This window comes from Equus caballus, chromosome 9, assembly GCF_041296265.1.
Source record: "Equus caballus isolate H_3958 breed thoroughbred chromosome 9, TB-T2T, whole genome shotgun sequence".
Lineage (NCBI taxonomy): Eukaryota > Metazoa > Chordata > Mammalia > Perissodactyla > Equidae > Equus > Equus caballus.
Window position 1 is genome coordinate 62238473 of NC_091692.1, and position 24994 is coordinate 62263466.

The 24994-nt window shown below is 42.1% G+C and overlaps 1 long non-coding RNA gene across 1 annotated transcript in view; it reads right to left on the minus strand.

The window, feature by feature from the left end:
• Nucleotides 1-459: 459 nt before the first annotated feature.
• The window catches only part of LOC111774993 (uncharacterized), a 103331-nt gene continuing 78796 nt past the window's right edge, over nucleotides 460-24994 (minus strand). The window contains exon 3 of the long non-coding RNA XR_011421666.1: nucleotides 460-1816. This is a non-coding gene — a long non-coding RNA (uncharacterized lncRNA). The remainder of the gene's footprint in view (nucleotides 1817-24994) is intronic.

Below are 24994 nucleotides of genomic sequence, written 5' to 3' on the forward strand. Positions count from 1 at the left end.
CAGTTTGTTGCTTTGGCAGTAACTCTGGGTCGTACCTGCTTGTCCCTTCTTTTGCTCTGTGATGGTCTGCATCTTGGTTCCATCTTTCACTCAGAAAGTCCCCACAGGGGACTAGAGGCTGTTCCTGTCCTTTCCATCGGGCCTCCCCCCTCAGGCCCACGCTTGATCAGAAAGGCACTATTTGCCTTAGAATTCCAACTATTTCGTTATCAGAGCTCATCTCATCCAAAGAATGACCAGAAAGAGGCTGTTTTACCGTCTCCCAAAGCACGTGTTCCTCTCTCTCCTTCACCACAGATATGAATGGAAATTTTCCAAACAATTTTCCTTTGTAATTTGTTTTTGGTTTAAGTTTGCACCACGTTGACAAAATAATCTCTATCTAGAGCCTGGCTGGAAGATACTCACTTCACACCAGTAACAGTTACTTGGGAGGCGGCATTGACCCTTATTTTATTTAATGCGTTTTATTTAATGTGTTGATTTCTGCTTTGTACTGTTCTGTATCGATTGACTTAAAAATGAACATACATCACATAATTTTTATAAGAAAGAAAGCCGTTTTAAGAAGGAATTTTTAAAACCATGTACACAGCAATAAGGCTATACTTTTTTCAAATGCTTTGAAATGCACAATTTTTTCTGAAGTCGTTTCTGAACACCTCGCTCAGCTGGCCAGTTCAGCAGCATTTCTTTCCGAGCTCTGTTCAAGGCAGGTTTTGAGGTGAACAGAAAGTTGCTATGAACATGAAGCTAACATGTTCCTTCATTTTCGAAGGCCTAGTTAAATTATCTCAACTCATAAAACTTTTGTAAAATACACCTTACGGGTAAATCTTTTTTCAGGCATTTTTTTGTCAAACTTCTCTAAAGACAACCAAAATGGTGAGTCAGGAAAAGAGTGTTCAGGGGTTACAGTGTGTGGGATCTTCTCGCACCTTTTTAAAAAGAAAAGGGGTCCTTCTATAAATAAATGCCAGCTTGCCCTTGGTGAGCATCAACAGCTACACTTCGCATATACATCCTTGGGGTTGATTTCAACTTTTAATTGAAGTTTAGCTTCTTTAATCCAAACTCAGGAGTGTGAAATTCATCTACTTTTGCATATAATTGTAGATAATTCACTTTCTTTGCTGTATAGTATTCTATTGTGTGAAGATATTATGATTTATTTATCCATTCTGCTGTGGATGATTATTTGAGCAGTTTACGGTTTTAAGTTATTATGATCAGTGTGACTATGAACATTCTAGTACATGTCTTTGGTAAACTTATGTATGCATTTCTGTTGGGTGTGTGTGAAGGGGTGAAATAGGATATGCAAATATTCAGCTTTGCAAGAACTCCTAAACAGTTCTCCAAAGTGGTTGTACCAATTTATATTCCCACCAGCCATGTATGAAATTTCAAAGGACTTTTTTTTGTTTACAGGATTTGTGATGGATGGTAACCCCAGAGAGAAATACTTGCTTGAGCCAAAAGATGATGGATGCGTATGAGTTCTTCCAAGAAATCCAAAACAGCATTAATTTTTCACATTAATTTTCATATAAAAACATCCCCGTGAGGAGCTGGCTGGTGGCACAGAAGTTAAGTTTGCCTGTTCGGCTTTGGCGGCCCAAGGTTTGCTGGTTTGGATCCTGGGTGTGGACCTATGCACTGCTTGTCAAGCCATGCTGTGGTAGGTGTCCCACATATACAGTAGAGGAAGATAGGCATGGATGTCGGCTCAGGACCAGTCTTCCTCAGCAAGGAGAGGAGGATTGGCGGCAGATGTTAGCTCAGGGCTGATCTTCCTCAAAAAGAAAAAAAATCCCTGTGAAATAGATGGAGGTATGTCTTATTCCACTTGCTCTTCAAGCTGAGGAAATCTGACATAAGCAGCTGAAACGCTCTTTCTGAAAGACCCCTAAGCTCCATATCTCCCGCTCTAGCCCCAGAGCTTTGATTTTAGGTCCCAATGTCTATTTGTGAATTTGTTATGGGAACGTCACGCTCATGTTAGCATTTCTACTATAATGTTACTAGTTTCAAATAACAAAGTCTAATGCCGTGAACCCTCAGAGCATTTTCCAGGCATTCAGCCAGCAAAAGGGGCATATTTATAAACTCTCAGGCCTGACCTTGAAGATCTTCTGATAGTTTAAAATGGAAAAAAGAAGGCTGGCTAAGCTTCCTGGCCTGGCTGCTCATCAGACTCACCTGGGCAGCTCTTCAGACGACAGAGTCCCTATCCCCGCTCCAGAACAATTGAAGAGTCCCTCAGGGTTGAGACCTGGGAATCTGCATTTTATAAAGCTCTCAAGTGATTCTGATTCCACTGGCTGACGTTTGGAATCACTGTTGCCTCCAGATAGTTTTAAAAATGATAGTTATCCAACGCAAATAAGATAGCAAAATCTTTAAAATGAGAAGAAAAAATGAGTAAAAGATCAGATCTTTTCCCCTCCTTCAAAATATTCTCTCCAAATACAATGTTTTGCCAAATAAAACACAGATCAGAGGGTTCAGCTGAAGATGGCACTGAATCCAGGGTCATACTAATTATGAGTAACATACATGGCACTTAATAGTCTGCCGAATGCTCTCCCATGTACTATTTCACTTAATCCCTCAAGAGCTCTTCAAGGTAAAATAATCCCCAGTTTACAGAAGAGGATACTGAGGGTTGGAGATTAAGCGCCTCCTCTAAGGACATACACACACTAAGTGGTAGAGCTGGGACACAAACCCGAGTTTCCTGAGTCCACATTTTGTGTCTTTCTCACTATCCCCAGTACTCTAGGCGTCAGGAAGCTAACTGAAGGCCGCAGGAGTTCAGCATTTCAACAACTCTGAATGAGTTCCACCCGTCTTAGCGGACTCCCTTCCATTCTCCATCCGTCCCTCCCTTTCCTCTTCGTCCTCCCTTCAGCATGCTTTTAAAGTCTCCTGTGAAACAGGTAATGTGCAATATGCTCAGAAATCAGAGATTAGACAAAAAGTCTCTACCCTCAAAAAGCTCACATTCCAGCCCTGAGATCAACAATCATTGTGTGGTGATGCACCAAATGTCACAGTCATCCTTAGTAAAATGACAGACTATCACAATTAGTTCAGAATGGGGAGAGGAGACTATGCTGTGATCACCCATCCAGTTGGGCATGTGGATTCATAGTCTTTACTCAGAAGAAAAGTCCAAATTCTTAAAGGTAAGAAGAACTGGCTTTGATGTACTCTCACTTCAAAGGGGGGTTGTTTTATTTTGAAACAATCCCACTGCCTCCAATATCCGGTTAATACACCCTTCAAAACGTGTCTTTAGAGCTTTCATCTATATTCTATAACGCGTACATATCTTTCCTGACTAAATTTAGAAGCATGCGGTCTTATTAGTGGTTCATTTACATACCCTTTAAAGAATTATTAATGTTCAGAAGGAGTGTAGAAGCCTCAAATAAGTGTAGGGAGGGGCTTAGGTGTTCCTTTCCAAGGCTGGTGCATAGGAAAACAACTCTGATATACCAGCTTTGTTTATACTCAGCAACTGGGCTAGATAGAGTGGGGGCAGGTAGGTGTGTGTGTTCCCGTGTGTGTGGCAGAAGTTGGCGGCACACAGATTTTCCAACATATTATTTCAGTAGTGACAATAAACTACCCATTTTGTTTTCAAACACCTAAGAATTGTTCAACGATAATAAATAGTTGTCAGAAGCCCACTGGACACCAGCAGCTTCTTAAGCACAGGGTCCACAGTGGTGAAGGAGACAGATGTGTTCCTGGTCCCCCTTTCCAAGTAGACTCCTAAGGGCCAATTAAACATTTGTGCAAGAGTGAACGCGAGCGTTGCGCTTACAGCTGATGCTTTACGCCATGCTTAGCTCTCTTGACATTTCTGAAGCGCTGCACACTAGTGATGGCCCGTTTACAGTGCACTTCTTCACCTTTGGTTTCTGCACCTCTGTTCTTCCCAAGTTCTCTTTTTTCTGAGTGCTTGGTTTCCTTCTCATCTTTATTACGTCTCCTCTGGACAACTATGGCCTCCTCTTCCCTGCTTTCTCTGCTCCAGGATCTCCAGCTTTTAATCTAGTCCCATCTTTCCTTTTTCCACTGGAATTATCTTTGTTTTTTTCCCTTTCCAACTCTAAATAATAACAAACGACAATTGTGTGGGTTTTACAAAGATTTCCAGAGAAAGTTCCACCCATTATCTGAATCAACAAGCACTTGTTGAGAGCCTTCTGTGTGCCAGGCATGGTGCCTGGTAACAACCACAGCAATAAAGACCAAGTCTGGTCCAAGATAACACAGCCAGGATGTGTCAGGCTCAAACAAGTCTTCTCATCTGGATTCAGGTTCCTTCCATCTGTTGCAAAGTGGTTCCCTAGGAGATAAAGATTAGCATGGAGGGGGTTTATGAGGAATACTCTTGGGACCAGAGCCTGTAGAAGGGAAGGAGAGGATGTAGGTTGGGGCAGAGGGAGAGATCGAGTCTTAAAGGACGTCTTAGAGTTCTGAAGATGGGATGGCTCTCTAGAACTGTCTGCTTCTGAAGTAAGACTAACAGCTGAAGATTGTCTGCTGGCGGCACTCGCAGCGTGAAGGAGCATCTGAGTGGTGCATTTCAGCATCCACCATATCATCACACATTGCTAAGACTCACTGGAGGCCACCGACTTGACTTGTTGCCTTGAGCCTTAGCATAAAGGGCAGGGAGCACAAGAAGAAAGAGAGCTGAGTTCCTGAGGTCGGGACCACTGCCCTTGGTGGTGGCAGAGAAGGAAGAGGCTGGAATAGGTATGATCAAGTCCCATGAGATAAATGAGCAAAGGCCAAGTTCAGGCCAAGGTGAGCAACCCTATTTCCTGCCTCAGGTCTTTCTCTACAGATGCTGCCCCTTCTGCCTGGAATGTTCTTCACTCAATCTTCAAGTCTCTGTTTACATGTGACATCCTCTATCCTCTCTCCTTGGGCCCAATTTAAATTAAAATCCTGGAGACCCACTTGCTTAATATCCTGAACTTTGCCTTTGTCATATCTGTCACTATGGTCCATTAGGGGACTATTTATTTAATATTTTCTTTCTTATTTTACTGAGAGCCTCATGAAGACAGACATTCTTCTTTTTTTTACTATGGCAACCCCCATGTCTAGTGGGGTACCTGACACATAGTAGGTGCTCAATAAATACTTTTTAAATGATTAAAGTTGCAGTAGGGGATTAAAGACATCAGGATTCTTTGGTTGCAAGCAACAGAAACTGGCTTAAGCATGATTAAGCAAAAGAGGGAATTATGGAAAAAATGTAGAGGAGACCCAAGATCACAGGCAACAAGGGTGAAAACAGGCAACACCCAGCAGCTCTGGGAGGAGTGGGTCAAAAGGCTGGACAAAGCTGCTGGACAAAGCAAACATTTTCAATCTGCCATTCAGCTCAACATTTGATTTCTACAAGGGAGAGCAAGTGTCTGATTGATCTAGCCTGAGTCATACGCTGTTCCCTTAGCTAGAAGACGACAGAGAGCTGATAACAATCCCGCTAGACTGTATCCAAAAGGAAAATGAGGAAAGCTGAAAAAGAAGTGGATTAAGGGTAGCCAGCAAAACAAAAACCATTCCCTCTACAGGAACCAGAAGGAGGGAGGCGAGTCCTGACTGCCTGGGGGTATCAGGGAAGAATCCACGGGGGCAGGTAAGGGTCTGCCTTGTTTACCTTTTATCCCAGTGCCCAGCATTATGCCTGCCACCGTATAGATGTTTTAAAAATCTATGTGTGCTGATGGCTTCCCCACTGTAAGCATCTGAGACTGGCCACTGGACCATGCTTGGTCAGCGGGTGGGCCTGCTGGGGAGTTGAGGCCCTGGGAGCAGCCTGCAGCCAGTGACAGACGGGAGCTCCATCCAATTCCTCACCCTTGCTCTACACAGTTACCCACAGAGCCCACTGTGATAGGTGACCCCGGTGCCCACAGCAGGAAGCTGCTCTTTAACACACAGTCTGCAGACTTCCTTCTCTTCCCTGTCTCACTTCCCCAAGTCCATACTGGTGCTTCCTGGGATTACTTCCCAAACAAACTACTTGCATTCCAATCCTTGGTCCCAGGTCTGCTTCCTAAGACAGTAGGCAAGAAGCGAGGGGCAGCGGGGAGCGGCTGGCTCTCAGAAATCATTTGAAGAAGAGCAACACTGTCAGGCCGTGTCGGAGAACATTTGCCCTCAGGTTGATTCTTTCTCATGTTCCTCCCACCCCTGACACCTTCCCCTCAATGCCGGACCTTCCCTGGTCATGTCCACAGGTACCAGCGGGTGTGTGCCGAGAATGGTAACTCGTTTTTCAGTCAGTCTGAAGAAAATGTCATTAGGTGGGTCTTAGTCCGTTAGGGCTGCTATAACAAAACGCCATAGACCAGATGGCTTATGAACAACGAACATTTACTCGGTTCTGGAGGCTGGAAAGTCCTAGAGCAAGGTGCCAGGGCAGATTCAGTGTCCGGTGAGGGCCTGCCTTCTGGATTGTGGATGGCCATCTTCTTGCTGTGTCCTCACATGGTGGAAGGTGCTTCCTCAATGAGGGTGCTATCCCCAGTCGTGAGGGCTCTGTCCTCATGATCTAATCACCTCCCAAAGGCTCCACCTACTAATCTTATCACCTTGGGGGTTAGGATTTGGTGGGGACACAAGTATTCAGTCTGTAGCAAGTGGATAAACTGCTGTCAAGGCATTTAACCTACACACCGTGTGAGTGTGACTCCAAATGCTGATTGGCCATGCTCTGGGATCCTTGCTGCCTGGATGGCTGCTCTTGTGGCTCTCCTCCTTGACTGGGACATGGTATTTCTACAGCTGCCACCCACATGATCATCTGTGTCACCCCTAAACGTGTAACCCCACAGAATGACGTCACCTTACTGTCAGGTCAAGGATTGGGGCCCTGTCTCCAATTGGACCTTTCTTAAACGCAGATTCACTTGTGACCTGCTTTTGCTCAAAAAGTTTCAACGGCTCCCAATTGCTTGTAGGATAACATTCAAATTTCTAAGTGTGACTCTTCAGGCTTTTCATACCAACCCGCCGCCCCCCCCTCAGCCTCTCTAGCATCTTCTGTGGCCAGTGTTCCCCATGGCCCTGGGGGAGCCACACCAGGCTGCTGTTCTCACATCCTACAAATGTGCAACCTGTTGCCCCATCCCCACAGCTTTGCTTGTGCTGAGCTCTCTCTGGAGCAACCCTCCCTCTCGTCTGGGTCTGGTAAAACCTCTCTTCCGTAAAGCTGCTCGGAACGCGGCCTCCATTCCCAGCTGGAAGTAATTGCTCTTTCTGTCTGCTTTGTTTATTCTGTTATAGCAGCACTCACCAAACTTTATTGCAGTTAGTTGCATGCAAATCTGATTTCCCTAACGGAATCTAAACTTGAAGGCCAGGTCCATAGCTTCCAATTGCCTACATCACTAGAGCTCCATACATACTTTTCTGCTTTAAATAATGAATGAGCTGTTTTAAAAATATCTTTCTCCTTCATTGTTATCAGATCTGTCCAGGAAGAAAACCTTAGAGTGACATTGTTACTACTGAGAGTTCACTTTAATATCAGGCTGCCTGCAAAGAGGCTCTGAAATGAACAGTGTAGCAGGGGGCATGAAGAAGTCCTAGAAATGTTCCTGGTACAAACTTGAAGGTTCAACGAGGAAATGAGGTGCCTAGTGCCAGAACCTTGGGTAATTTCCAGGGATAATCTCTCCCTTAGAAAGAAAGTTAAAAAAGGAAACATTTTTGATCTACTTCTTTCAAATAAGAACTAAGATATAATCAATGCATATATTCAGTTTCTCAAAAGGAGCTGCACAGCCTTCGTTTTCTCCTGCTGCTACTGCCCAGCCAGGGTCTTCTGGCAACTGCAAGCTCAATAGTCTTCATTTTACTCTGAGAAATGGGTGTGGTCTATGGAACAATTAAGAGTTTATTGGCACCAAAGAGATGGGGCTCTAAATGGATAAGCAGGTGCTTTGCTAAATAGTTTCAACAATCTCCACTGAAAGAAAGTGAGGCAGAGCCAGCCCTGACGGCCTAGTGGTTAAAGTCTGGCATGCTCTGCTTTGGCAGCCTGGGTTGGGCTCGGAACCCAGGCACAGATGCACACCATAGTCTGTCAGTAGCCATGCTGTGGTGGTGGCTCACACAGAAGAACTTACAACTATACACAACTATGTATTGGGCTTGGGAGGGAAAAAAAAGAAAAAGAAAAGGAGGAAGATTGGCAACACATGTTAGCTTAAGGCGAATCTTCCTCTGGGGGAAAAAAAAGAAAGTGAGGCAGTCAGTGCAGCCAGGCCTGCTGAGCCCTGGTGCTGTTCTTTAAGCAGGGCAGGCACCCATCGCGGAGTAGGAAGGCCAAATCTCAACTCGTAAAACCCTTGTTGGTTAACTAGGACGCGCCGTGTGCCAGGCGCCAGGAGCTGAGCCCAGTGCTTGCACATTTCGTTTAATCTTCACAGGAACCTAGGAGATAAGAAGGACTTTTCTGGCTTGCATTTTGCAAATGAGGTTTAGAGAAGTTAAGAAAGTGCCCAAGGTCATGGGACCTCTCAGCTGCGAGGCAGGACTGGAATCCAGATCTGGATAACTCTGAAGCCTGTGCCCTAAACCTACTCCTTGCCAACCTAGAGGCCTGTTAGAATCATCCTGGGTTCTTGGAAAAACGCAAAATATATTAAACAAACAAAGAACCACAACAATACAAATAAAATATATAGTATATTACGTGGTGACAGAGCTCTAGAGAAAAATAAAGCACAGGAGAGGGACACAGTGCTATGGAAGAAAAGTGTAGTCTGCAATTTCAAATGTGGTCAGGAGAGTGATCAGAGAAATAATCAGTGAGATGACATATTAGCAAAGATCTGAAAAAAAATATGGGACCCATGTGGATATGCAGGGAAAGAGGTCTCTGCACAGAAGCTGTATTGCAGGTACAAGGCCCTGTTATAGCACAATTGGCCAGTATGGCCTGAGTGACTGGGGTGTGGTGGGTAGCAGAAAATGAGGTCAGAGAAACATGTGGGACCTTACAAACTCCTGTAAGACATTTTCGTTCTCACTGTGTAAGTCTAGACATCAAATTACTCATATTCAACTTTTTGTGAATACTTAAAACATCTTCTATATGAAAGTAGAATTGGCCTAAACTAGATTAAAAATACATCTTCAAGGTTGGAGCACCTGAGGAAAGGAGCCCAGAGAAAGGAGGAGCCAGAGAACTAGGGAAGATGGGAGAGATGGGAGCAGGGTCCAGCTGGGGCTCCCAGGAACCCCGTGACCACTACAGGCCACCTTCCTTGTACAACAAGAAAGAGCATCACGGGAGCTATTCGGAAAATCCAAGCTCCCTCATTTAAAAAGTAATGGCAGGTGGATTTGTAAGCATTTTTCTTCCCAATTCTCCTCTGTATGGGAAATCAGCAATTTCTCCTATCCATTGCTTAGTTTCTGCCTTGCCATCTACCCGGTTTCTTTGGTTTTTATTCTGCTCTCCTGGCCACGCTATAGACGGTATCTGTTCAACTAGCCAGAGTCCCTTTGTTGATCTCCTTGTGCCCACTCCCACCTCCAATTTTGCCACTGTTTTTAGGTGGTGGTCATGCTCCTATTGTGGTCTCTGCCCTGCCACATTCTCCTACTGCATCTTTCACACCCTCATCTCACCCTATGTCCTGGTCTTGGTCCCTGTGGTAAACTGACGGATTGGTGTCCCCCAAAAACCACACCTCAGATTGTCACAGCCTGTGCAGCCCCTTCTACATTGACCTGGGATAGGCCATGTGACCTGCTTGGGCCAATGAGACATTAAGAAAAACGAGGCAAACAGAGACTCCATTACTGCTTACACACTGAGGCTTACATTCAGAAGTCATCTGCCGGACTGTAGAATTGCTTAGGCTAGACCATCAAATATCGAGAGGCCACGTGAAGAGACCCTGACGGGTGAGATGCCACTGTGGATACCAGTCCAAGCCAAGCTCCCAGTGAAATGGCAGCCATGGGACTTCACTGCAGCAGGTGAAGCCGAAAAGTAACCCTGCTGAGCCTGTTCAACCCTTAGATTCATGAAAAAATAATAAATACTGTGTTTGTTTTCAGCCGCTAAGTTTTGTGGGTTTGTTACATAGCAATAGATAAGAAAAACAAACCTCATTTGATCTGGTCCAAAACCTGTTAGTCCCAGGCCAGGCCGCCACCTCCACACGTGTGGCAGCCTCAGTTTCTGGGTGTCTACGTGCTTTCTTCAAGACCTGCCCACCCAGCCACGCCTGAACCTGGGCTGCTACAGACAGCTGGTTTGGGACAGTGGGTGTTTGAGCTCTCTAAGCAGGAAACAAATTGAGAAAAAACTGGATTTACAAATACTCATTACTATCATGCTGGGTTGTGACTTGTGTGCGACTCTCCTCACTCATTCCTAGGCCTGTGTTCCACCTGTCATTACGCTGAGTCATTGTTTGGAAATGAATTCATATTTGCTTTGTCTATCAGCCAGGGAGCACAGTGCTCATGGTTTCCTTTCATAAATGCACTTTTATAACAGTGTTGTCTTCTGGCTTGCTTTCCTCCTCCTTACATCCTTATGGGTAAGAGATTGTTGGCAGCTTTATTTTTATTTTTTATTTTAAAAAGGTTAGCTGTTTTAAAACAAGCCTTAAAATTTAGTTCCAGAAATACTTGAGAAAAACTAATATTTTACTTTTCAGGAAAAGAGTTACATTCTCATTTTTGAAGGGTCACTTACAAGCTCATGCTAATAAATTTATTTCTGGTGCGCTAAATGTGCCCTAAAAGGCTCCAGAATTTTGGAGGAGTGCCTCTTTGAGAAGAGGTCACACTGTGGTCTGAGTGGTGGACTGCCAAGACATTGACATAGACGATGGGAGTGACTCTGGCTGTGACACCGCAGGGGCAGGGGTGACTGGTCTGGTCCACCCTACATTCTCAGCCTTGGGCACGGTGCCTGGCACAGTGGTGTGCTTAATAAATATTTATTGCATGAGTGAACAGATTATCTTTATGAGGAATTTGGTGCCTTGGAAATGATGTTCAATTTCCTATAGGAAATCATACATCTTAATAAGTAAAAAAAAAAATGGGAATAAAGAAGCTGCTGCTCCACGTGGTAAAAACCAGTTCAATGCTCTCTTTCAACGCCTGTGCCAAGTGTTGGTGTGAAACAAGTTCGATATGTGAACATATGAACTCTGCAGAATGAGGTCAGTGAGAAACGAATTGTGTGGCTTATTATGCATTTCATTTAAAATTTGAAAGAGACGGTGACCCTTTAAAAGCAAAAGAGATTTTTTTTAAACTACCATTTTTCTGATTAAAATTAATATGTTTGCTTAGATATTTCAGAAAATACAGATATGTAAAAGTGAACAAAATAGAAATTACCTCTAAAAACAATAAAAACAAATTGTTGTTTATCCTAATTACATAAAACAAAATCGAGATTACATTTTGCAATCTCCTTTATTCTCTTACCAATGTGCCATGCATAAATTTTCATCTTGTTAGTTTCCTATGTTATCTTTACAATGGTTGGATTGTATTACTCTACTCTATTTAATGTGGGTACTAAGTTATTTTAGCCAATTCTCTAATTTTGGATGTTTACAATTTTTTTTTACTATTATCAATAGCGCTATAATAAACATACGTGTATATGAATCTTTGCAAATATATATGATTATTTTTCAAGGCCAAATTCCAAGAAATAGATTTCCTAAGTGGGGTGCATTTAAATCTTTTGATGAATATTGTTAAATTTCCCTCCAGAAAAATACTGTATTTATTTCTATTTCCCACATTTAGCTCTTCATCACCACTAATTATTATTACTGTTTTTGTTATCTTTGTAAGTATAATAGATGAAAATAATAGTTTATATTTGAAAATTCTTTATTAGTGAGATTGGGCATTTCTCTAATTATTTCTTTGATTATTAATGAGATTGGGTATTTTAACATGTTTAGGGACTATTTATGTGTCTTCCTTTGTCAAGTGCCAGTACATGTCCTATGGCTATTTTTTCTATTGTAATGTTTTCCTTTAATGTATTACATAGGAATGATATTGACTCCTTGTCATATAATTGCAAATATTTTGCCCGCGTGGTCATTTGTCTTTTAGTATTGTTTGTCGTGAATTTGACAGATTTTTTTTTAAAAAGTAAATGGTCAAATTGATCTATCTTTTCCCTTCATAATTTCTGACTTTGATGCCACACTTCGAAAGGCCATTTGCACTCCCACTATTAAAAAAATATTCATTTATATTTTGTTTTAGTACTATTATAGTTTCTTAAATTTTTATTTTACAATTAACCCTTTTTTCTGCTTTTTAATATATGAAACTTTCCTTATACTTTCTTTGAGTTTAATTTCTGTATTTTGCCAATTTCTTGAAATGGATGCTGAGCGCATTGACATTTAACCTTCCTTCTTTTCTAATATGTATGTTTAAGGTTATATATTGCTCTTCAGCATGATGTGAGCTGCATCCCAGAAGTTTTGGAATGTATTCATTCTTTTCCCACTCAAAATATTTCCTAATTTCCAATGAGGTTTCTTCTTTAACCTATGAGTTATTTAGACATATATTTTAACATTTCCAAACAGATATGGGATTTCTAGTTAAGCTTTTTTAAAAAAATTGATTTCCATCCTATTCTACTCCCGTCAGAGAACATATGAACATATGAACATATGAACATATCTGTATGAACATATCTGTATGAACATAAGAACATATGGTATGACCTCCATCCTTTAGAATATGGGCAATTTTTATGTTCCATGTGTGCTTAAAAAGAATACCTCTTTGCGGCTGTTGGGTGCAATGTTCTATATATCTTGATTAGATTAAATTTATTAATCGTTATGTTCAAGGTTTTTTTTCCCCCGCTCCTATGAGATCCTAGAGAAATGTGTTAACACCTCCCACTGTGATCATGGCTGTCTCTGTTTCAGTGCTACTCAATATGTGTTTGCTGGCCAGGGCTAGTCTGCAAACTGTTTGTTACACATAAATAGGATATTTAAATTAGCATTTAGCAACTTTTATAGCAATTTGACACTGCTGAAACACCAATGCATGTCATCAGTGGACTTGTATATGGTGTGTTTTTTAAATTGATGTTTTCTATTAATCTGTTATTATTGTAGTTTTATAGAAGTATTAATATGCAACAGATTAGAAATTTTTTAAACATTGCTTCACCACAGAGAGTTTGAAAGCACAATTTTATCTTGTAGTTCTGTCAATTTTTTCTTTGTGTATTCGTGTCTGCGTTATTAAAGATACACAGTCTTAGAAGTGCAAAATCTTCCCAGTGAATTGAAATGTAATTATCCCTCTTTATCTCCAGTAATACCTTTTGCCTTAAAAGTCTACTTTGGGTAATAATATAGCTACTGCAACTTTCTTTTTCCATACATCTCTGGATCTTTATACTTTTGATGAGTCTTTTATAAGCTCATAGTTAAAATGACCTTATAGTTATTTTTTAATCCTGCCTGACAAACTTTGTCTTTTATTAGGAGCGTTTAGTTCACTGATATTAAAATTACCAATGTGTTTAGATTTAAATCTGCCATTTTATTATTTGCTTCCTCTTTCCCTTCCTGGTCTGTATTCCTTTCTTCTCCTTCCCTGACTCTTTAGACTTAGTGTTTTTTCTTATTTCATTTCCCTCTTCCATTAGCTTGACAAATTTGTATAATTTCACTCTTCTGTTTGTGCTTACTTTTGTCATTACACTATACTTCCTTCATTTATCAAAGCCTAATATTGCTTTGTATTTTTACTTTTTTTCAAGATAATACAAGAATCCTAGAACATTTTAATTACATTTACCCCCTCAAGACATGTGTCACTGTTGTTCAGTTCTTTCCCCATATCATACCCCCAGAAAGTAGTGTTAATGTTTTATACAGTCAATAGTCATTGAAATTAGCCACAAATTTACCTTTTTTGTGCTCTTTATTCCTTCTTGTATCTCTAATCTTCATTATGAGAAGGTCTCTTTTCTCCTTCTGTGTGGAGAATCCCTTCAGGGTTGGTCTGCTGGTAACATCGCTCTTAATTCTTCTTGGCTACATTTAGAATTCTAGGCTGACAATTATTTTCTTTCAGCATTTGAAGATATCATTCTATTGTTTTAGTTAAGAATTAAGCTGTCAGTTTGTTGTGACTTTGAAGGTAGTCTGTCTTTTCCCTGGCTACTTTCAATATTTTTTTTAGTCTTTAGTTTTGAGAAGTTTTACTATGATAATTTTCATTTTACTTATTGTGCTTCAGATTTATAGTGCTTCTCAAATCTGTAGCTTCATGTTTTTCATCAGTTTTGGAAAAATCTCAGCCATTATCTCTTCACATATTACTTCTGCTGCTTTTGGACGTCTCCTTTTGAAACTCCAATTATACATATGTTAGAACTTTTTACTATCTACTCTATTTAACTCTCTTCTCTATGTTTTTCCATCTTTTTTTCCTTTTTATGCTTTATTCTGAGCTAGCTTCCAGTTTACTAATTCTCTCTTCAATTCTGTTTAAGCTGTGGTTAGACTGATCCATTGAGTTCTTAATTTCAAGCATTTTAATTTTCAGTTTTAGAATTTCTGGGGCCGGCTCCGTGGCCGAGTGGTTAAGTTTGTGTGCTCCACTGAGGCAGCCCAGGGTTCGGATCCTGGGCACGGACATGGCATTGCTCATCAGGCCACATTGAGGCAGCGTCCCACATCCCACAACTAGAAGGACATGCAACTAAGATATACAACTATGTACGGTCGGGGGGGGGGGGCGTGGTTTGGGAAATAAAGCAGAAAAAAAAAAAAGATTGGCAACAGTTGTTAGCCCAGGTGCCAATCCTTAAAAAAAAAAAAAAGAATTTCCATTGGGTAAGTGTTTTCATAGTTTCTACTTGTCTAAAAATTTCTCAGTCTTGTATTTTATCTCCTTAAAGATAGCAAACACCCTTATTTTAAAATTTGTGATAACTCCACATTCTGTATGTCCTCCAGATCTGTTTCTATCACCTCATGTTTTTTATGGACTTTAGTAATATTGTCTAGTCTTATTGTGTGCTTGATTACTTTTTGGTGAGTTTCAGACAGTGTATACGCAAAATTACAGAGTAATTTAAGGCCTACAAGGATGCTGTCTTCCCTCAGACTTATATTTGCTTCTGGGAGATAGTTTAGGATTCTAACAAGCCAGGATCAACCTAATCTAATTCCATGGTTTGAGACAATCGGAAGCTGTGTTCAATGTGAAAACCCATCTATTTCCACACTCACCATCCAGTTGTAACCCTTCATGATCCCAAACCAATGTACCGGGAGTTTGCTAGAGGCTTCCCCTTTCAGTTATCCTTGTACTCCATTTTTTATTCCCTTGACTCCTCAAGACTCTCAGAAGTACTATTGTCTACAGCCTGTCAGCCACCTACTTTGGAATTAGCTAACACCAGCAGCATTAAAGCAGCTGCAGATGCTAGGCTTATGCTCCTGAGTTTCCTTCTGCTTTTAGATCTTGACCATGCCATTCTTCACTGATTTTCTAGCTCTCAGATGCCTTCAGGCAGATGTATTTTAAACTTTGTTCAGACTTTCTGTTTTCAGCAGAAGGGTTGATCTGAATTGCTTAGTCTGCCATTGCTGGAAGACTGAAGTTATTTTGAAAAAATTAATGCAATTGGAGTGTATTTAACTTGAGGTGAGCTATCCTTTCATTTCCAGTATCATTTATTGAGTAATATATTCAGAATGATATGAACTATCACCATTATCACACTCTAAACGATTATATAAATATTTGGGTCTGCTTCTGGACTTCCTATTCTGTTCTACTCTTCTATATATTTTTGTACCAGAACCATGTCATTTACTGGTAACAGTCATTTACTGTAATTTTACAATACATTTTAATATTTGGTGAGAGACTATCTCCGCAGTTCTCTCTCTCTCTCACTTTTTTTTTTTTTGGCAAAAAATTTTTTGGTTCTTGTGTCTTTGTTCTTTTGGATGAATTTTAGAATTTTTAAATTACATCTCCCCCGAAGAACCTCACTGAAATTTTTATGGGAATTTTATTAAATTTATACATTAATTTGAGAATTTACAATTTTCCATATTAAGTTTTTAAAGCAGAAACATGGTATACATCTCTATTTATGCAAGTCTTTTAAAATTTATCCAAATAAGTATGATTTTGTTGTCTTTTATTTATGAACTCTCTTAACATTTTTCAGTTCATTTCCTGGGGTGTTCAAATAGTCAATATCTGCTAGTAGTGATTAATTTATCTCATCTTGCTCATATTTATACCACATTTCTTTTTCTTATGTTATTGCATTAGCCAGAAAATGTACTATTCAGGACAATGTTAAATAATAATGGTGATAATGGACATCCTTGTCTTCCTCTTGATTTTTAATTGGGTTTCTTCTAGGCTTCTCTCATTAAGTATAATGTTAGCTATTGATATAAGAGAGAGATTCCATTAAATGAATTTTTGAAAAATAAATATTGATAAAAGCCTCATGGTCTCATGTAAAATATAAGATATAATACAGATTATAACATATATACTTCCTATATCTTATATTTGTGTCCTAGGTTGGTGTATTAGCTTCTTAGGGCTGCTGTAACAAAATGCCACAAATTGGGTGGCTTATAACAGAAATGTATTCTCTCACAGTTCCAGAGGCTAGAAGTCCAAAGTCAAGGTGCTAGCAGGATCAATTCCTTCTGGAGGCTCTGAGGGACGATCTGTTCCATGCCTCTCTCCTAGCTTCTGGTGGTAGCCAGCAATCCATGGCATTCCTTGGTTTGTAGATGCTTCACTCCAATTTCTGCCTCCATCTTCATGTGGCCTTCTCTCCTGTGTGTGTGTTTCTGTGTCCAAATTTTCCTTTCCTTATAAGGCTACCAGTCATATTGGATTTAGGGCCCACCCTAGTTCAGTATGACCTCATCTTAATTTGATTATATCTGCAAATAAGGTCACATTGACAGGTCCCAGGTGGACATGAATTTTTTCAGGACATTGTTCAACCTAGTACAGTTGGGTTCTCCAGAAGTAGACTCTGAGATGAAGATTCATGACCAAGTCATTTATTTAGGAAGTGCTCCCAGGGGAGGCCAGTAAGAGCGTGGGAAGTGGAAGAAGCCGAACAAGGGTGTGATGACTGGCAAAGTTTCTTGGAGGAATGATGCTGCAATATGATCAGAGAAGCTCTGATTTTAAAATTATGCTTCACATTTGTCCCAACTGGAGGCAAGGGAGCTGGGCTTTCATACTCCCAAACCTGTTAATCACTAGATAAGGGTTGCCTGGGGAGGCATAAATCCCAGGTACTTCTGTCCCTCTGCGTATGCAAGTAAAGTGTTCCAGTAACTTGGGGGAAATATTCCAAAGAAAAGTCAGAGTTGCAAGCTGTGAGAGGTAAAGCTCACCAAAGCCAGGCAAAGGGCACACAGAAACAGAGGTCCTAGGGGGTCTGGTGGAGAACTGACTGCGTCTGCTGCAACACCTGTGTCTCTTTTTGGTATGTGTATGCTTATCAGTCAAAAAGTGTCATGAAATGTGTCCATTATTTGTTCTGGAAATCTGCCAAGCCTACTCAGAGTAACTTCTAGCACCCTTCCCTGGGTAAATCTTAGATTAATTTAGTTTCCTGTTTCCCTAATTTGGGTACCATCTACAAACAAAGCATTGTAAACCCTACTTTAATGTACCCAGATATCTGTAACTCTTTACATTTTATTATAACCCTAACCCTAGAAGTGTCCAAAAAAGCTTTGAAATATGCAGTGACAAAGAATAGTCAAGTAAAAATATTGGTAATAATAGGAGAGCATCAGGAGGTGAAGGTGGACAGCTGGAGCAGCAGAGAGGGTAACGGAGATAGTGAGAGACAGACACAGTGTTATCGGTCAAAGTGACAGATGAGGAGATGTCATGCGGCAGGAGAGATAGAAGCAAGGATTATACAAGTTCTGTTACATACCACACACACACACACACACACACACGCATACATAAGTAACAAATATACAAACAAATGAATCCACAAAGTCCTAACTACAGAATATGATGGGCCCAGTTTGGGCCTATGCTTTAATCACTCTGGAATTTAGTCATTTTGGGGGATTCATAAGAAGACTTCCTGAATGAAGGACTAAGGAGTAAGGAGTCTTGTAGGAAAGCATTCATCTGAAGAGATAAGAAAGTCAGCCTCTTCCAGCACCAGAAAGGAGGCACATTTTTATATACAGCTCATCTGTCACTGAACTGGTCCTTGAGCTGAGGGCTGAGTCTAAGTTCAAAGGGAAGGAGACTGTGGGTAAAGATGGAGTGACCTCTTCTCACGAGAGGTGAATGTGACAACGGGAGCACCTGTCAGCACTGCATGGAGACCCTTGTAATGAGTGACAGTAAGGGACCCTTCAGAGCAGATGGGCCTGCATGCATCTGTCTGCAGTGGGCATGGCCTCAGATCAGCACACAGTTCTGGTGGCATCAGCAGGAAGTGGGTTTCCAGGGAACCACAAATAGGAGAAGAGGTGGCAGCAGTAGTAGGGGACTTCATGAGGCTGTGGGAACATCAGAGACTGTGGTGCAGGCGTCTCTCCAGGAAGCCAAGGATAGAGCAGGAGTGGATGAAGAGACTGGGTGTTGTGTAGCCCTTGTCCATGAACACATGTGAGCCACTGCCTGGAAATAGCTGGGAGTGGGTGGGGCGGACTTTCAAGGAGAGCAGGCTAGAGGTCTTGTGTTAGTTGAAGTCCTCCAGGAAACAGACACCCAGATAGGATTAGATGTGGAAGGGACTGATTGAGGGCAATGCCTGTGAAGGAAAAAAGGGAGGAGCCAGCGAAGGAGGGGAGAGCCTTCAGACCATGTTGCATGTCTGACCCCTGTGAAGGAGGAGTAAGTAGGAAGAGGCTCAGGCTGCAGGCCAGTTCTCAGAAGACTTCAGCCAGGCTGATAAAGAGAACTTGAGCCAACATCTCCCAGTTGAGGAGTCCCTGTCCCGCCATGCTCAGGAACTCCATCATGCTTAGTCATTGGTCAGGAACAGTCCACGGGAAACACGTCTGTAGCACGTACGTGACCAGTGATCCAGAGGGGCAGCAGTTGGAGCTGTCAAACAATCATTCTCTCACGGCAGGAGAACTAAGCAGCTCATCTTCACGGCCACCACCACCCCTTCTAGCAAAGGGCCAGCACAGAGAAATATCACTTGTTATAGTCTGTGAAGCCACATCTTCAACCTCAGGCCTGTATGATCTACATGGAGAAACTCGGATTGCAAATGGTTACAAACTTTAAAACTCTTTGGAGCTTAAAAAGTTATACTCTTAGTTCTCTAAACTCCTTTATCCAGAACTATGACCTTATTCCCTCACAATGCCTATTAAGTGAGGCATATCTGTAGTAGATAATATTAGAAAGCATCAGAGAAGTTCTGGAATTACTAACAATTTGTGCAGAAATGATCAGAATGAGATTTTCTAGCCTCAATATCAAAAGATACTAGATTGTCTGCATTTCTCTAAATGTACATATGGTTGACTAGAGTGATAAAGGCAAGCATGTGTGAAGGAACTGAGGTAAGAGAGGAAACAGCCAACATCCCTTACTCCAGCTGCTCAGAAATACTCCAGCTACTCAGCTGTCTAAGGAATAGAAAAGCTGCTCTGCATGTCTGGGACGTCAGAACACTGGTGAGGATAAGCGTTTAAGGGACTGAAAACCTGAGCCAATATGCATTTGCAATGATGTCATTTGTCAAGACTGTCAGTTCAAGAATTATTTGTTCAACTGCTTCAGGTGCTTCAGGAGGATCAGGCTGAGCTTGCTTACCGACACACCATGCCTAGGGGTACCCCTGAAAAGTGCAAGAGGTAAATATAGGACAAGGAAAAAGAAGCGAACAGATGGTGGCAACTTACCGAACTTGTTATGTCAAGAGGAAATGAAAACCAAAAACATAAATAGCATCATTATTAAAAAGTTTAGATAAGTTCATGCATGACAAATCACTAGCTGTGATTTGGTGGTGCCTTTCCTTGGTCTTTTGGGGGTAACATCAGAGAGATTGTCCTGTTTGTCCCGGAACAGTATCTACTGCAGCTTCTGTGAAAGCGAGATTTCTGGCCCAGATGTACAATGGTTCTAATTTAATTATTCTCAAGTGAACAAATGAATGTGAGGAAATTCTAAGGCAGCTGTTAACTTTTGTGGGTGCACTAAGCTTAGAACATCACACTTCTGTTGGCACTGCAGGGCTTTTCAACCAAGAAGACAGTTTCACGGGCACCACGCAGACATCCTCATCAACTTAACTCTAGAGGCCCCTGGAGCACATCTAGTTTGTGAATTCCCTCTCATGCAAGGTGTTGAACCAAAAGCTGGAGTCTCTGAAAGAACAGAGGTTGTTGAAACCCTTTTCAAACAAACAATCCCAACCCATAGAAATGGAGCAGCTCTAGTTGAAGGAATGGTTGTAGAAGCTTGGAGAATGGGTGCAGGCAGCAGGTGACCTGTGCCCATCCTCCTTCTCTGTCTCCAATGAAGTCCCTGAGACCCCTCTTCAAGGCATGATTTGAGAACCACCGTGGCAAAGGAGATCACTGTATTTAGAGCTGGACTGGATGATCAGTGACACCTATCCAGGCCTAGGATTGCGTGTTTGACTGGATGACTGCAGAATGCCACACCACATATGGCAATCAGAGCCCTCTGGTGAATGTGGATGGACTTTTCTAAAAGGCAGCATGGTGACCTGGACAGAACATGAGCTTTGGCGTCAGAAGACCTGGCTCCCAGTCTTGACTCTGATGCTCACTAGCTTTGTGATTTTGGCAAATAATTACTCCAAATCTTACTTTCCTCTCCTTTACAATGGGGAGAATAACATCTTCCTCAACAAACCATAAGGAAGGTGAAGTCAGATGCCTATGTTGTCTCTGCTGAGATGAGACAGTCCTGCTCACACAAACATTCTCCAGGAGCTCTTGTCTGGTTTTCTGATATCCTTTTGTACCTTGATTCCTGACATTCCCCTCAGGGCTCCTATTTTAGCCACCTACTTTGTACACACCACTGCAGCCAAATATCAGTGTTTCTTGCGACACAATCCTGATATTCACCCTTTGATTCAACCTACCACAACCATGAGTAAAAGTCATCTGGGCACCCATCAGACTGGCCTTGCAGGACTCTGGCTTCTGGAGAGGAGACTTCACGCTCCATGCTACGTCTCCCAGTCCAATTCACGCAGCCCAGTCCCTCACTACAAATAAGCATCTGTCCTGACCACAAGCAGCTAGGGACAATGTTTAGGTCCACAGAGGATGGCATGCACAGAGAAGACCAAACATTAGCCAGGACCCAAGGGTAGGAAGACAGGTTAGGCTCACCCCAAATGAGTCCTGGCTGCATAGAACAATCTTCTGAAGGCACCAAGGAAAATCCACTCCAGCCATGAGCATGGAAGGCAACAAGAGCTACAAGGAAGAAGGAATGGCGGCCTGAGAGTCAGGAGACCTGGGCTCCTGTCTTGGCTGGGCTAGAATCCAACTATCACCATACTTCTTGACTTCCTCGTCAGTAAAATGAAAAGGTTGGAGAAAGTGATGCCACGGATCCCATAGGTTCATAGGAAAGGACCTATGAATACAGGGCTTGAGTTACATGCGTTATTTATTCCCCAGTGGCCCATCCATATGGGCACATGGGAAAGCAGAACAGAAACCAAACCTTCTAATCTGGTTTATTTGGGTGAAGAGACCCTCAGTTCTTAAGAAACTGAGCGGAAGCAACACCTTGGCCTTAGCACAATGTATGCTAAACGATACACCACTGATATCTATAACACATGTTCTTGTAATTCCTGATCTCAGAAGATAGCCTCCCTTCTGTTCATTGTGAAGGAGTTAGCAGAAGTGAAAGGATGTGGGTAGCGAGTAATAGGAAAAGCAGGTTTGTCAAGCCCCATCACTGTGGAAGCGGTAATTTAATCTGGGGAATATCAGATAAGCAAACCAATCTGTTAATGGTAGGAAACGAGTCCAGAGCTGCCAACTGAGAATAGAGATTGGGCCAGATATTAAAGAGCGCTCTCCTCTCCAGAGGCCACTGTTCCTATCTTCTTGCTGATAAAGAGGAGGAGACAGATGTTTACATTTTACTTGGAACACGAAGTGGTATTGTAGCCACATGTTCCAAATGTTGAGAAGCCTGACAGCAAACAAGAATCACAGAATTTGGCAGAAAGGAGGTGGGAAAACAAGAAGCAAGAATCCCAGTGATTTCGAAGGTGAAAATCGAAGGCGCCAGAACACATGCTGCCTTCTGGGCTCAACATGGCAGACTTCAGGCAAAAGGAGATCCCAGGCCAGTGGGAAAGGCCCACTGGGATCAGCCTCCGCCATCTTCCCTGAGCCTGCGCCCCGTCTCTCCAGTTTATGGGAGGAATTGCGGGACAACCCAAACCCACTTTACCACCGTTTGATCAAATCATTTGTCTGAAAATTCTTTATCTTCAGCATGCCAAGTATGCATTTTATATCAGGTTTACTGTGTTTCAGCCTGTCTTCAGAATATTTTTTGATATTAGGGAACCAATGAATAATAATGATGATAAAAATAATAATAGCTAGGTGCGGGAAACTCTCCTAAGCACTTTGAGTCTATTTTCTCACTAAATGCTCACAATAGCCCCTTGAGGTAAGTACTATGCTTATCGCTATTTTATATATAAGAAAACTAAAGCTCGAAGAGTTGAAGTAATGTGCTCATGGTCACAAGTCTACTCAGCGGTGACGCTGGAACTCCAGCCCAGAACTATTTGCACCCAAATCCGTGTTCTTAGTTGGTATGCTATACACTGCAGCCAACAGCAAGCGGGGCATTTAAGAGCATTGACTAATGCTCAGCTCTCTCAAGAACTTTCCATTGATAGTCTCGTTTAAATACTCACAGCAGCTCCCATGTAGGTACTACTATTATCATTCTTTTATTATTATTGTTGTTGTTGTTGTTGTTATTACAGAAGAAGAGAGTCTGGCTTGAGAGGTTCAGGAACTTGCCCAAGGTTACCTGGGAATTCAAGCAGTAGATTTTGGATGCAACCCCAGGCAGCCTCTCTGGCAAGCTCAAGCCACTAACCACTGAGATAAACTTGGAGAGTACCCTTCCGACTCTCACTGACCCAGCGGTACACATACTGTGTGTCGCCAATAATCTGAATTTCCAGGGTAAATCTTATCTGTTCAGCAAGTTCAGTTTTATATTTTAACTGCTTAGGAACCTTCCTGCAGAAGGATTGTTTGGCACCTGGTTGATCACCAACAGTATAGATCTTGGGGCACAACGGTACAGATCTCTCCTCTGTTTGTGCTTGGGCTAGAATTGCGCGCCACCAGTAATTTCCCAGGAAAGGGCAGTCCTCCTGTGTGAAAGGAAGGATGATGAGCTTTACCCCCCACACATGGAACTTTGTCTAATCCTCCCTAAAATCAATCTGTGGCCATCTCCACACTTATTTTGCTCCTGTTTACTATCCTGCTGGGACCTGAGCCCTGTCGCTAGGAAGGGCCAAGCTCTCAGAACAATGCTGGCTGTTCTAAGTGGAGTCTCTGTGTCACAGAGGGCTTGGAATTTTCCAACTCTAGACCTCCATTTGAGGGAAAGTCCTGAACTGTTCCAGGCTTCTTTCCCCAGTCACAGCAGTGCCTCACCCCTTCCAGACCTCCTACAGCTTTGAAAAGGCCTACCAAAGCATCTGTAATGTCCACCTCCATTTCCTGCAGCGGGTCTGGATGTGAGTTTCCTGGAGTCTTATCAGCATGAAGAATCTTGAGCCATTTCTGATGTGGTCTGCCTGCTTCCCAAATCCTCTTCATCAATCCAACGTAATCTGATTCCAAATTAAGAAATTATCAGTTCTTCTGTACAAATGGACGTAGGGTGCTCCAAGTGTTTCATAATTTCTTTGTCTTTAACTCTTGTATAACACATTATCCTTTGCCATTTGAGGAAGAAATGACTTTTACATCCCTACTCTTCTGTTTATTGTTAAATTGTTTTTGTCCCTTTGGATGCTTCAAAATGGCCATTTGCATCTTTCTTTCTATAATTGTGTTTTGTCTTTTTGAACCAGGATTTGGCCAAGTCAGTTCACTCTGAGCTTTAATTTCCTCATCTGTCAAGCAGTTGGACTAGATCAGGGCTAGCAATCTTCCTCTGTAAAGGGCCAGATAGTAAGTATTTTAGGCTTCTGGGCTATATGGTCTCATGGCAACTACTCACCTTTGCCATTGTAGTGTGAAAGCAGCCATACACAACACATAACCTAGTGAGCACAGCTATGTTGCAATATAACTTTCTTTACGGACCCTGAAATTCAAATTTCACGTAATTTTCACCTTTCATAAAATATTATTTTTCACCAACCAAACCAATAGCTACAAACTATTTCTAGCTTGCGGGGTATACAAAATCAGGCAGTGGGCTGGGTTTGGCCCCTGGACAGATGATTCTAAATTTCTTCCTTATTCTAAGTATCATGACATTTCAGAACTAAAAGGGGCCTTAGAAGCCATCACGTCCAGGCACCCTGTGTGCCACAGAAGGAAAAAGTGGCCCGGAAAGGCTAAGTGACTGACCCATGCTCACACAGGTGGCAGGTGAGTGGCATTTCAGGGTCATAGCATGAGTCTGTTGGCTCTCTGTCTGGGTCACCCCCACCACTGTGCATGGCCTCCAGCACTTAAATGTGTATGCTGGTATGCTGGGTTACGTTTATTAGCAGAATGAGATGTTTGTGTGTGTGTGTTGGGGGGAGATTGTCCCTGAGCTAACATCCATGCCAATCTTCCTCTATTTTGTATGTGGGACACCACCACAGCATGGCTTGATGAGTGGTGCATAGGTCTGTGCCTGGGATCCAAACCCATGA